The sequence below is a fragment of the Lampetra planeri genome, unplaced genomic scaffold (assembly GCF_965212315.1).
Source record: "Lampetra planeri unplaced genomic scaffold, kcLamPlan1.2.h2 scaffold_566, whole genome shotgun sequence".
Lineage (NCBI taxonomy): Eukaryota > Metazoa > Chordata > Hyperoartia > Petromyzontiformes > Petromyzontidae > Lampetra > Lampetra planeri.
In genome coordinates, this window is record NW_027615389.1 from 19,643 (window position 1) to 34,385 (window position 14,743).

The 14,743-nt window shown below is 51.1% G+C and overlaps 1 long non-coding RNA gene across 1 annotated transcript in view; it reads right to left on the reverse strand.

Moving 5' to 3' along the window:
* The window catches only part of LOC144741475 (uncharacterized), a 29,437-nt gene extending 15,212 nt beyond the window's left edge, over positions 1-14,225 (reverse strand). Inside the window, exons 1-3 of the long non-coding RNA XR_013590006.1 lie at positions 14,086-14,225; positions 8,635-8,780; positions 7,454-7,512 (exon numbers count right to left, since the gene is read on the reverse strand). This is a non-coding gene — a long non-coding RNA (uncharacterized LOC144741475). The remainder of the gene's footprint in view (positions 1-7,453; positions 7,513-8,634; positions 8,781-14,085) is intronic.
* Between the last annotated feature and the right edge of the window lie 518 nt (positions 14,226-14,743).

Sequence of the window (14,743 nt, forward strand, 5' to 3'; positions counted from 1 at the left end):
CCACAACTTAAATGTATAAACGTGCCGTTACTCTTAAAGCACAGCGGTGTATTGGAGAGAGAACATCTCTGTCACATTCTTCTTAGGTTTTTTCGGTAAAGTCACGTAGGTAAAACATCAAAATGAATGAAAATAAAATAAAATAAAATAAAAAATCACGACGTTTCGGAGGCAACACAAGTCTCCGTCATCAGGTGGGACCGTCACAGCCAGATTAGCTGCATCAAAAGCTTCAAATCTAGAATCTCTGTCACACCCCAAGGTGAACAGGGAATGGCTCCGACTCCTGGCCACGTAGCTGCTTTGCGCAGACCTGCCGGCCATCATGGAGGACCTTAACGATTGTGAACAGAGATTGTCAGGGACCTTGGAAGCACGAAGAACAACCCGGAGCCCTGGCCTGTTGATGGCATCATGGGCCTTGACCAGGTCAATAAAGCAAAGATGTAGGTCCTGTGGGAATTCCCTACACTTCTGCTGTTGCAGACAGAGAATATGATATACATGAAGGACCGCTTAGCAAACATGCAGACCTGTTCCTGGGAGTCAGAGAATGGATCACCGTTCTTTCTCTGAAGGATGGTTATAGGTGAGGCACTGCAAGTTACTTTCTGATGGAATTAAAGAGTGATTTGTGATCGCGAGCTACTGAGGCAGACTCCATCTCCTCAGCAACCCACATCCACCATTTATCCTTGCAGCGCCTCACGGCTCTCCGAACCTCCGAGCGAAGGCTGCGGTAAGCCGAAACACCTCCTCCTTTAGCCAGGGTCTTTAGGGAGGTTTGGACCGCACACCCAATGCAGCCATTGCAGCTGCATGAGCCACAGTCCTAAACCTCGCCCATTTCCCCTCGACATCAGGCGGATTGGGGGACGATGCCAACCCCAGCCGCAAGCGATGATGAAATTCAGCTAGCTGAGACCATGCCACTATCGGTTTGAATGGGGTCCTGGGTGTACACCCACCACCGGAGTGGAAGAATGGCAGGCGCATCTTACAGATGGCAAGCCGCTGGTCAGTGGGCAGATCAGCTCCACGGTAGGTCCTGGTGTCAAGGACATGGGCCCGCATCCGCTGTTCCGTCACTATGTAGACCAGCAGATGTTCTTGCTTGGACCCGGCATGCATCCATGATGTTGTGTGGATGCACCGATTCCGGAATAGCGTGTTGGTAATTACAAGCCCATGGGCTGCACAAAAATCTAGCAGCCTCCTACCGTTGTTATTGAGCTGATCTGGCCCATGCCTTCCAATCACTCCAGACCAGGTGCCAGCATCATGATCAACTCGGGCATTGAAGTCACCCAACAAGATGACTATCCCGAGGGGCCACTTTAGCCAGCACCTGGGACAGGAGGTCATAGAAGGCATCTGACTCATCGGCCTTGCCTGCATCCCTCCGACTGATGTTCGTCTTCGGTGGGGGCATAAGTAACCACGACCACCACTCCTCGCCTCCGGTTGATGGGAAGGCGAGCCCAAAGTATCCTGGGGCTTACAGCTTCCCACACCTCACCGCCACGCTCCCACGCCCCCCTCATTCTTTTTGTTCAGAAGAAGAGCCACTCCCTGTTGTTTGGCAGTCTCCTGCACCGAGTAGAGGACTGTCCACCCCTCGTGGTGGCAGGAGCCAGAGCCGGTCCACATCATGACCAACTCGGGCATTAAAGTCACCAAACAGGATGACTCTATCCCAATGGGCCGCTTTAGCAAGCACCTGTGACAGGAGATCATAGAAGGCGTATGACTCATCAGCCTTGCCTGCATCCCTCCGACTGATGTTCGTCTTCGGTGGGGGCATAAGTAACCACGACCACCACTCCTCGCCTCCGGTTGATGGGAAGGCGAGCCCAAAGTAGCCTGGGGCTTACAGCTTCCCACACCTCACCGCCACGCTCCCACGCCCCCTTCATTCCTTTTGTTCAGAAGAAGAGACACTCCCTGTTGTTTGGCAGTCTCCTGCCCCGAGTAGAGGACTGTCCACCCCTCGTGGTGGCAGGAGCCAGAGCCGGTCCACATCATGACCAACTCGGGCATTAAAGTCACCAAACAGGATGACTCTATCCCAATGGGCCGCTTTAGCAAGCACCTGTGACAGGAGATCATAGAAGGCGTCTGACTCATCAGCCTTGCCTGCATCCCTCCGACTGATGTTCGTCTTCGGTGGGGGCATAAGTAACCACGACCACCACTCCTCGCCTCCGGTTGATGGGAAAGCGAGCCCAAAGTAGCCTGGGGCTTACAGCTTCCCACACCTCACCGCCACGCTCCCACGCCCCCTTCATTCCTTTTGTTCAGAAGAAGAGCCACTCCCTGTTGTTTGGCAGTCTCCTGCCCCGAGTAGAGGACTGTCCACCCCTCGTGGTGGCAGGAGCCAGAGCCGGTCCACATCGTGACCAACTCGGGCATTAAAGTCACCAAACAGGATGACTCTATCCCAATGGGTCGCTATAGCAAGCACCTGTGACAGGAGGTCATAGAAGGCATCCGACTAATCGGCCTTGCCTGCATCCCTCTGACTAATGCTCATCTTCGGTGGGGGCATAAGCAATCACCACCACCATTCCTCGCCTCCGGTTGATGGGAAGTCGAGCCCAAAGTAGCCTGGGGCTTACAGCTTCCCACACCTCACCGCCACGCTCCCACGCCCCCCTCATTCTTTTGTTTAGAAGAAGAGCCACACCCTGTTGTTTGGCAGTCTCCTGCCCCGAGTGGAGAACTGTCCACCCCTCATGATAATCGAAGCCAGAGCCGGTCCACCGGACCTCCTGCACTTCACAGAGATCCAGGCGGTACCGGTCCAGCTCCCGACAGAGGAGTGGCAGCCTCTCCTCTGCAACTAGTGTCCGTCCACCGGACCTCCTCCACTACACAGAGGTCTAGGCGGTACCGGTCCAGCTCCCGACAGAGGAGTGGCAGCCTCTCCTCTGCAACTAGTGTCCGTCCACCGGACCTCCTCCACTACACAGAGGTTCAGGCGGTACCGGTCCAGCTCCCGAAAGAGGAGTGGCAGCCTCTCCTCTGCAACCAGAGTCGGTCCACCGGCCCTCCTACACTCCACAGAGCTCCAGGCGGTACCGGTCGAGCTCCCGACAGAGGAGTGGCAGCCTCTCCTCTGCAACCAGAGTCGGTCCGCCGGCCCTCCTACACTCCACAGAGCTCCAGGCGGTACCGGTCCAGCTCCCGACAGAGGAGTAGCAGCCTCTCCTCTGCAACTAGAGTCCGAACATTCCACGTGGCCACACGTAGTGGTCTCCTGTTCCTAGAGGAACCCCGAGAGTGGCGGGGGGGGGTTCAGTGTCTTGGCTCTGCCAGATGGAGTCTGGTCAGAAAGCGTCATAAACGCCCATCCCCCTGGGGTCTATCGCCATCCAAGAGCTTATTTCGGTGTTCACACCGCCGTGGTGATTGGCCCAAAGAAGTGTCGGGTGGAGGGGTTACCAGCCTCACGCACTCGCACACGAACCTTGCTACATCCCCATCCACCCACCCACCCAATCACACTACCACGGGCCCACACACAGACATAGCAATTGCACCACTTACACACACAGCCTGTAACACCAAGTGTCAAGGACTGCACACGCACACACACATCCTGTACCGTACACACACACTGTAGTACACCACACACAAACACACGCAGATACACACACACTCACATTGATACACGCACACATACAGACACACACACACACACACACCCCTACACACACGCACGCACGAATACAAGGAAACACCTGGTCCCATGTATCGACCACAATTCTTACTTCCTTCATGATACCATCACCAACACACCATCACCACCATGACGCCCACCATCACCACCATCATCACACCCACCATCACCATCACTACCATCACACACACACCACCATCACCACCATCACCAAACCCACCATCACCATCACGACCATCACACACACCACCACCATCACCACCACATCCACCATCACCACCACCACATCCACCATCACCACCATCACATCCACCTTCACCACCATCACCACCACCATCACATCCACCATCACCACCATGACGCCCACCATCACCACACCCACCATCACCATCACTACCATCACACACTCCACCACCATCACCACCACCACATCCACCATCACCACCATCATGCCCACCATCACCACCATCACCATACCCACCATGACCATACCCACCATCACCACCACAACCATCAGACACACCACCACCATCACCACCACCATACCCGCCATCACCACCATCAGACCCACCACCACCATCACGACCCACCATCACCACCATCACGAACCACCATCACCACCATGACGCCCACCACCACCACCATCACCCCCACCACCACACCTACCATCACCATCACTACCATCACACACACCACCACCACCATATCCACCATCACAACCATCACATCCACCATCCCCACTATCACGACCCACCACCATCACGACCCACCATCACCACCATCACCACACACACAGACAAAGCTCCCCCGTAAAGCCCACACAGACGTTGGGTAACAAGCGCTGTTAGCAACAGCGCCTATGAAGGCAGGCAATGTGACCCACGCCCGGCTGCCTTTGTCTTCCCCGCTGCAACGTTTTATACACACAGCTCAAAGTCCTCGGTCACAGACACAAAACAACAGCCACCGCCACCATTCGACATTCAGTGGCGGTGACGTCACCACGACGCCTGTGCCAGGCTAGGTGCAGGAGGATGAGGTCACGGGACAGACCCAGCAGGTGCCATGGGTTGACTGCTGTGCCAGGCTAGGTGCAGGAGGAGGAGGTCACGGGACAGACCCAGCAGGTGCCATGGGTTGACTGCTGTGCCAGGCTAGGTGCAGGAGGAGGAGGTCACGGGACAGACCCAGCAGGTGCCATGGGTTGACTGCTGTGCCAGGCTAGGTGCAGGAGGAGGAGGTCACGGGACAGACCCAGCAGGTGCCATGGGTTGACTGCTGTGCCAGGCTAGGTGCAGGAGGAGGAGGTCATGGGACAGACCCAGCAGGTGCCATGGGTTGACTGCTGTGCCAGGCTAGGTGCAGGAGGAGGAGGTCACGGGACAGACCCAGCAGGTGCCATGGGTTGACTGCTGTGCCAGGCTAGGTGCAGGAGGAGGAGGTCACGGGATAGACCCAGCAGGTGCCATGGGTTGACCGCTGTGCCAGGCTAGGTGCAGGAGGAGGAGGTCACGGGACAGACCCAGCAGGTGCCATGGGTTGACCGCTGTGCCAGGCTAGGTGCAGGAGGAAGAGGTCACGGGACAGACCCTGCAGGTGCCATGGGTTGACTGCTGTGCCAGGCTAGGTGCAGGAGGAGGAGGTCACGGGACAGACCCAGCAGGTGCCATGGGTTGACTGCTGTGCCAGGCTAGGTGCAGGAGGAGGTCACGGGACAGACCCAGCAGGTGCCATGGGTTGACTGAGATGACTGCACCACCTTTGCCCCCTACTGTACCAACTTGCTGTGCTTTAGCCACCTGGCGCTCCGCTCGTTGTTGTGAGCGTCGCTCCTCCGCCCTCCGTTGTTGTTGGAGGGCGACTGCCTCCAACTGCCCAGTAGCGTCCTTCACGAGCCTCCTCCTCCACAGAGGCCGATCTTGACACCGCTGGTACCAGTCATCGGCAAGTCCACTCAGCTCCACGTCCTCCTGTACCACATCACTCCATCTCTTCTCCAGCCCGTGTCTCGCCCGTTTAGCCCCCTCGATCCGGCCGAACAAAAGCTGTTGAGGCATGCGGTGGCTGGGCATGCGGGCTACATGACCCAGCCAACGCAGCCTTGCCTGCCGGAAGACCTCACCGATGGGACTGTGTCCAAATCTTTCAAGGATTTGTGAGCTCCTCACACAATCCAGCCTGGTTAAACCCAGGATGGATCGTAGGCTGGCCAGCCTAAATGTTTCCAACCGGCGAAGATGCTCCATTAGGGGAGTCCACGTTCCGCAAGCGTAGAGAAGGGAGGGCATGAGCACACTGCCCGGGCACGTAAACCACTCAACTCTCTCCACAGCTGCCCCGCCAATGCGGAGTTGAGGGGTGGAGTGTCTGACCCGAAGCTTCTTGCGGAGCGACAGACCAGGTAGCTTCCACGCAGCGTTACTCAACCGATGAAAATATATTGCCGCTCGACTGATTCGGAGTGAGACTTCTGCTGTCAAACCGTAGCTGGTCATGAGCACACTGCCCAGGTATGGGAAACTCTCCACTCTCTCCACAACTGCCCCATCACCGATTGGGAGTTGAGGGGGTGGAGTGTCTGATGGTACAAAATACCCAGGCAGGTGCTTAGTTTTGGAGGGACTGATGATAAGGCCCCACCTCTTCGTGGTACACTCCAGGTTCAGCAGCAGCGCCTCCAACTCCTTCTCAGAGTGAGCAGCAACCACCAGATCATCAGCTCAGATAGTGTTTGACCAATAGGGAGCCATTCCTTGACAGTATACGGACATCTATCAGCCTCCCATGGTATCTGTACCAGATGAAAATTCCTCTGGTACAGCCAACTACGTGGCCGAAGATGAAGTTAAATAATGTGGGAGCCAGAGGGCATCTCTGTTGCACCCCAAGGTGCGACGTAGATTTACCCGGGCCCGCTCACCATTATGAAGGTCCTTAATGATCGTGAGCAGAGAGTCAGCGACTCCGAAAGCACGAAGAACAACCCAGAGCCCAGTCCTACTGATGGTATCATAGGCCTTGACCAGGTCAATAAAGCAGAGATGTAGGTCTTGTTGGAATTCCCTACACCTCTGCTGTAGCAGACGAACAGAACATATGGCATCTGTGCAGGACCGCCCTTTCCTGAAACCGCATTGGCGCTCCGCAAGCCTCTCCTCAGCGTGCCTAGCAAGGCGATGTTGAATAATCCTTGCCAGGACCTTTCCCATACTCTTAGTTTTTTCAGTAAAGTCACGTAGGTAAAAAATGAAATTAAAATTAATAAAAAATAAAATAATAAAATAATAAATCACGACGTTTCGGAGGCAACACAAGTCTCCGTCATCAGGTGGGACCGTCACAGCCAGATTAGCTGCATCGAGTGAGGCAGGGATTCCAAGATGCAAGTTCTTAAATCCCCCGTGTAGCCTGTAACAGACTGTAGGGGCAAGTGCTGTTAGCGAGCACCTATGAAGGCCGGCACGGCACACGAGGGGGTGGGTGGCCAGCACCACGCCCGACCGCCTTTGTCTCCCCAGTGGCGATGTTTACTACACTACACCGCTACACCAGGTACTAATTTGAGACTGGGTCGACCTAGGGGAGGCCCAGGACCGGTTCACACAATCGTCACCGGTGTTGGCCGTGAGCGGGAATCGAACTCGGGTCGCCGGGTTCGTAGCGCAGCGCGCTAACCACTACTGCACCACCGCTCCCCACATACTGACGCAGACACACACAGACACACACAGACACACACAGACACACACAGACACGGAGTTCAATTCTCACCTTCATAGCTCACCGGCCTCACTTCCATGAACACTTCGAAGCACTGTGCGGGCTTACGACTGTGGAGACAAAAATGGATCATCAGCAGCAGCAGCATCAATACCACCACCATCATCACCACCATCACAACCGCCATCATCACAACCACCATCATCACCACCATCACAGCAATCAATACAACCATCACCACCATCACTATCGCGACCATCACCACCATCACAACCACCACCATCACAGCAATCAATACCACCATCACCACCATCACTATGGCCACCATCACCACCATCACAACCACCACCATCACAGCAATCAATACCACCACCATTACTATCGCCACCATCACCACCACCATCACAACCATCACCACCATCACAACCACCACCATCACAACAAATAAATACCACCATCACCACCATCATTATCGCCACCATCACCACCACCATCACAACCGCCACCATCACAACCACCACAATCACAGCAATAAATACCACCATCACCACCATCACTATCGCCACCATCACCATCACAACCACCACCATCACCACAATCAATACCACCTGCACCACCACCACCATCACAACCACCATCATCACCACCATCACAACCACCATCATCACCACCATCACAACCACCACCATCACAGCAATCAATACCACCATCGCCACCACCACCATCACAACCACCACCATTACAGCAATCAATACCACCATCACCACCACCACCACCATCACAGCAATCAATACCACCACCATCACAACCGCCACCATCACCACCATCACCACAATCAATACCACCATCACCACCAACAAGACAAAGACCCCCGTATAGCCTTAACAGACTGTAGGGGCAAGTGCTGTTAGCGAGTAGCACCTATGAAGGCTACCGGCACTGTGGCACACGAGGGGGTGGGTGGCCAGCACCACGCCCGGCCGCCTTTGTCTCCCCCCGATGGCTATGTTGACTACACACCGCACCAGGTACTGATTTGAGGCCGAGTCGACCTAGGGGAGGCCCAGGACCGGTTCGGGGATCGAACTCGGGTCAACCGCCGGGTTCGTAACGGCGCAGCGCGCTAACCACTGTGCCACCGCTCCACCGCAAAACAAGTTTGCCCACCAGGTGAGTCATTTGAGGCTGAGTCCACCTAGGGGTTGAGGGCCCAGGCACACGGTTCTCCTCACCTGTCCATCGCTCAGGGGCGGCCGGGAGACGCAGCCGGGATTTCATTGAGGTTCCGAGAGTCCCAAGAGGAGAGATCCCAAAGCGGAAACTCGGCCTTTCTCGCTCGCTCGCTCACTCACTCGCTCCGTCTTGCCACTAGAGGCCGCTACAAGCGAGAGAGAAAGAGACACACACGGGGTGGCAGGGTTAACCACGTGGGTGATGGCGTCGCCCCAGCCTGCTTAAACTATTCTTAAGTTGTTTTTTCGGTAAAGTGACGTAAAATCAAAATCACGACGTTTCGGAGGCAACACAAGCTTCCGTCTTCGGGTGGAACCGTCACAGCACGATTGCTGTATCAAGTAAATGAGAAATTCCCAGAAAACAGTCCTCGTATATATACTGGTTGAGGGTAGGAGGAGCCAAGGTAGGCACCTGGATATTATTTTTGTGAGGTTCGGTGCGGCTGAAGCACGCTGTTAGGAATGAGCCTTTGTTGTGTAAACTAGGTGCAGATGATGTAAAGGTGCGTGTAAATGGGACTGAGCCTATTGTTATGTAGAGGTGGTGCGGCTGAAATCGCTGCCAGGAAATGATTCTTTGTTGCGTAGAATGGTTGACTGAGCCTATTGTTATGTAGAGGTGGTGCGGCTGAAATCGCTGCCAGGAAATGAGTCTTTGTTGTGTAGAATGGTTGACTGAGCCTTTTGTTATGTAGAGGTGGTGCGGCTGAAATCGCTGCCAGGAAATGAGTCTTTGTTGCGTAGAATGGTTGACTGAGCCTATTGTTATGTAGAGGTGGTGCGGCTGAAATCGCTGCCAGGAAATGAGTCTTTGTTGTGTAGAATGGTTGACTGAGCCTATTGTTATGTAGAGGTGGTGCGGCTGAAATTGCTGCCAGGAAATGAGTCTTTGTTGTGTAGAATGGTTGACTGAGCCTTTTGTTATGTAGAGGTGGTGCGGCTGAAATTGCTGCCAGGAAATGAGTCTTTGTTGTGTAGAATGGTTGACTGAGCCTTTTGTTATGTAGAGGTGGTGCGGCTGAAATCGCTGCCAGGAAATGAGTCTTTGTTGCGTAGAATGGTTGACTGAGCCCATTGTTATGTAGAGGTGGTGCGGCTGAAATCGCTGCCAGGAAATGAGTCTTTGTTGTGTAGAATGGTTGACTGAGCCTATTGTTATGTAGAGGTGGTGCGGCTGAAATTGCTGCCAGGAAATGAGTCTTTGTTGTGTAGAATGGTTGACTGAGCCTTTTGTTATGTAGAGGTGGTGCGGCTGAAATTGCTGCCAGGAAATGAGTCTTTGTTGTGTACAATGGTTGACTGAGCCTTTTGTTATGTAGAGGTGGTGCGGCTGAAATCGCTGCCATGAAATGAGTCTTTGTTGTGTAGAAAGGTTAACTGAGCCTTTTGTTATGTAGAGGTGGTACGGCTGAAATCGCTGCCAGGAAATGAGTCTTTGTTGTGTAGAATGGTTGACTGAGCCTATTCTTATGTAGAGGTGGTGCGGCTGAAATCGCTGCCAGGAAATGAGTCTTTGTTGTGTAGAATGGTTGACTGAGCCTTTTGTTATGTAGAGGTGGTGCGGCTGAAATCGCTGACGGGAAATGAGTCTTTGTTGTGTAGAAAGGTTAACTGAGCCTTTTGTTATGTAGAGGTGGTACGGCTGAAATCGCTGCCATGAAATGAGCCTTTGTTGTGTAGAATGGTTGACTGAGCCTATTGTTATGTAGAGGTGGTGCGGCTGAAATCGCTGCCATGAAATGAGTCTTTGTTGTGTAGAATGGTTGACTGAGCCTATTGTTATGTAGAGGTGGTGCGGCTGAAATCTCTGCCAGGAAATGAGTCTTTGTTGTGTAGAATGGTTGACTGAGCCTATTGTTATGTAGAGGTGGTGCGGCTGAAATCTCTGCCAGGAAATGAGTCTTTGTTGTGTAGAATGGTTGACTGAGCCTATTGTTATGTAGAGGTGGTGCGGCTGAAATCTCTGCCAGGAAATGAGTCTTTGTTGTGTAGAATGGTTGACTGAGCCTATTGTTATGTAGAGGTGGTGCGGCTGAAATCGCTGCCAGGAAATGAGTCTTTGTTGTGTTGAATGGTTGACTGAGCCTATTCTTATGTAGAGGTGGTGCGGCTGAAATCGCTGACGGGAAATGAGTCTTTGTTGTGTAGAATGGTTGACTGAGCCTATTGTTATGTAGAGGTGGTGCGGCTGAAATCTCTGACGGGAAATGAGTCTTTGTTGTGTAGAATGGTTGACTGAGCCTTTTGTTATGTAGAGGTGGTGCGGCTGAAATCGCTGCCATGAAATGAGTCTTTGTTGTGTAGAATGGTTGACTGAGCCTATTGTTATGTAGAGGTGGTGCGGCTGAAATCGCTGCCAGGAAATGAGTCTTTGTTGTGTAGAATTACCAATAATTTATTACGTGATCAATCATGAATATGATTATTGCGTATTCATAATGACCGCAACCATTTTTATTACGGATTAATATTTTTACAAATTTGTATTATTATTATAAATTGAACGTTAAGCAAACGTCAATTCGCTTAGGCGAATTATTGCCAATTAATTAATAAGTAATCGTTATTTTAAGTCGTTGTAAGTTGCAGTTTAAGGGAAGCTCGGTGAGTTAAGTTGTTGATGATGATTATTAAGTTTTCATTAAACTGTGTAACAAAAACTAAATTGTTCCTGGGTACTATGAGACATCTCCTTTACCAGTGGCAAAATATAGGTGTTTACCCTTTCAACTGGTACAAAAACTGACACCTTTATACAAGGCATCTCTGATAGTGCGCTGTCTTTGAGTTGTGCGCCTTTTGGCGTCATCTGGTCCAACACCAATGGAGACTAGGCTCTAAGAAAAGCTGTCTCGGGTGTGGACCAATCAACTTCAAGGACAGTGCATATCATTATCATCACCATCATCATCAGAGTTGTTTCCTTGTGTTTGCATTTTGACAGCTTGTGTTGTGGTTATTGCAAACATGATGCCTTGTATAAAGGTGTCAGTTTTGGTACCAGTTGAAAGGCTAACAACCTATTACTATATTTTGCCACTGGTAAAGGAGATGTCTCAGTGTAAATGCCTACCCCGAGCTCTCAATACTCTGATGGTGCATTGTCTTTGAGTTGTGCGCCTTTTGGCGTCATCTGGTCCAACACCAATGGAGACTAGGCTCTAAGAAAAGCTGTCTCGGGTGTGGACCAATCAACTTCAAGGACAGTGCATATCATTATCATCACCATCATCATCAGAGTTGTTTCCTTGTGTTTGCATTTTGACAGCTTGTGTTGTGGTTATTGCAAACATGATGCCTTGTATAAAGGTGTCAGTTTTGGTACCAGTTGAAAGGCTAACAACCTATTACTATATTTTGCCACTGGTAAAGGAGATGTCTCAGTGTAAATGCCTACCCCGAGCTCTCAATACTCTGATGGTGCATTGTCTTTGAGTTGTGCGCCTTTTGGCGTCATCTGGTCCAACACCAATGGAGACTAGGCTCTAAGAAAAGCTGTCTCGGGTGTGGACCAATCAACTTCAAGGACAGTGCATATCATTATCATCACCATCATCATCAGAGTTGTTTCCTTGTGTTTGCATTTTGACAGCTTGTGTTGTGGTTATTGCAAACATGATGCCTTGTATAAAGGTGTCAGTTTTTGTACCAGTTAAAAGGGTAAACACCTACTACAGTGATACCTCGGTTCACGAACGCTTCTGTTCATGAACAACTCGGTTCACGAACAGAAAAGTTCATAAAAATATGCTCCGGTTCACGAACTCCGCTTCAGTTCCCGAACTGGAGCCGCGGCCATTTTAAAGCTATTTCCAGGCTGCCACGTGGTCGTGACTTCCTGTAGGAAGATCGTGGAGAGAAGAAGAGACGCAGAAAGAAGTACTGTGAAGACACTTTCAGTGACTTTTTGCTTTTTGGTGTGCTTTTTAGCACATACAGTACTGTACTACTGTACTGTACAATACAGTACTGTACTTACCAGAGGTGGGACAAAGTCATTGTTATGCAAGTCCAAGTCGAGTCGCAAGTCATCAAATTCATGACTCGAGTCTGACTCGAGTCCAAGTCACATGACTCGAGTCCACACCTCTGGTACTTACTGTATTGTACAGTTCACCCGTTTGAGTGCTTACTGAAGTCATCTCAAGCAAGGTTAGTGTTCTCTCTTTATACATTACTATACTGTACAGTACTAATGTGTATTGTAATTTGCGTCATATTTTTGTGCTTTAAAAACGAAAAGAAAAGGTCAGAACGGATTAACCGGATTTACATTGAACCCTGTGGGGGAAATGTGCCTCGGTTCACGACCAATTCGGTTCGCGACCAGAGTCAGTTCACGAATTAAGTTCGTGAAGCGAGGTATCACTGTGCTACTGTTCCTGGGTAGCGAAGCGTTATTTCCTCATTTCTTATGCCTCAAAAGCAGAGAAAGTGTCGATCCTTGTTCCACTTTTGTGACCAGGACAGTGACGTTTTGACATTTACATCTTTTTCAATGCGAAAACGCGGTGCGGATTTGTGTCATTCCTTCACGTAAAGTCGTGCTCACAAAAGCAAAGTTTGTGGGGAAGAATAAAAGCCACGGGGGGTTCTGTACTTTTGAGGCATAAGAAATTGGAAAATAACACTTCTACCCGGGGGCATATATCGTGTTGCGCAGTCAATTGTCGTTTGAATTCGTCCAATAATGAATTCTGCAATAATCATTTCGGCAATAATTATCGTACAATAATTATTGTTGCAACTCGTGCAATAGTTAGTTCACCAAAAATCATCGTGCAATACTGGTAATGATCATACAAATATTATTCTACACAAATTACGACAATGATTAGAATAATTAGCGCACAATTATTATGTATAGCACAATTGATAATTATTGTACGATTATTAATGTACAATAATTACGACAATTATGGCAATTAGTGTACAATAATTCTTATTGCACAATAGTTGAGGAGAATTATGACAATTATTGCACATTAGGCAATAATTCGTTTATAAAAATTACAACAATTATTATAATAATTATAACAATATTAATTATTGTACAATACTAATTATTGTACAATGCTAATGATCATTAGCATTGTACAATATTAATTATTGTACAATGCTAATGATCATTGCAACTGCCGTTTTATTTCGAAACGCTAACCATTGAGCATGTCTGTCTGTGAACGCGATAAAATTCAATAGAAAGCCACCACCTTAATGACAATTAGTAGCGCTTCAAGGTTATTGATTAACATTCTAAAACCATCGGTCCACCGCAAAATCGGCTTAAGGCGCGAAACGTCGGAACATCATCTCCTCAGGAAACGGACATCACGAAGAGGAGCGACACGGAAGACGTCAAAAAGGAACTGTTTTGGGGCGTTTAAAAAACAAACAAAAATAGCGACATCGACAGCAAGCGACGAGGACAAACAATAAACTCGTTACCGATGTTTCCTCGTTGAAACAAAAAATGTTTGCGTCGCAACAATCGTCAGCCGACAGCCACGACCATCGCCACCATCGCCCCCAGCCAGCACCGTTATGAGGCCGGGACACACAAAAAAAACAGTTCCGCGTCGTGCGTGATGACGTCATCACGCAACGAGTGCGTGGTGACGTCAACGCGCACGGCCTGCGTGGTGACGTCACCGCGCGCGCGGCACCCCGGCATATAAACGGTTCGATCGCGGGGGACGCGCGTTGCGCGGTGACGTCAACGCGTACGCGTGCGTGGTGACGTCGTCGTCGTCGCGCGCCCACCCGCTCGCGTGCGATGTGACGTCATCGCGCACTTGCAGGTGGTGACGTCGCTCACCACACTCGCTCGACGTGGTGACGTCACCAACCAGTTAGCGTTGGAAGGCGGCGGGGGTGGGGGCGGCGGCGAGAGAATTCGTTTGCGTGATGACGTCACCACGCCCATGATGAGAAGCGAACGTTGCTGCGGTGACGTCACCACGCACGCACGTGGGAATCTCCTCGCACGTCGCGGGTGACGTCATAACGCCGTCGCGCGCTATGGGGCCTGCGTGATGACGTCACAGGGCGCGGTGAAGTCGGAGGGGGGGTTACCCGGTGTGACGTCACAGCGCGTACCTTACCG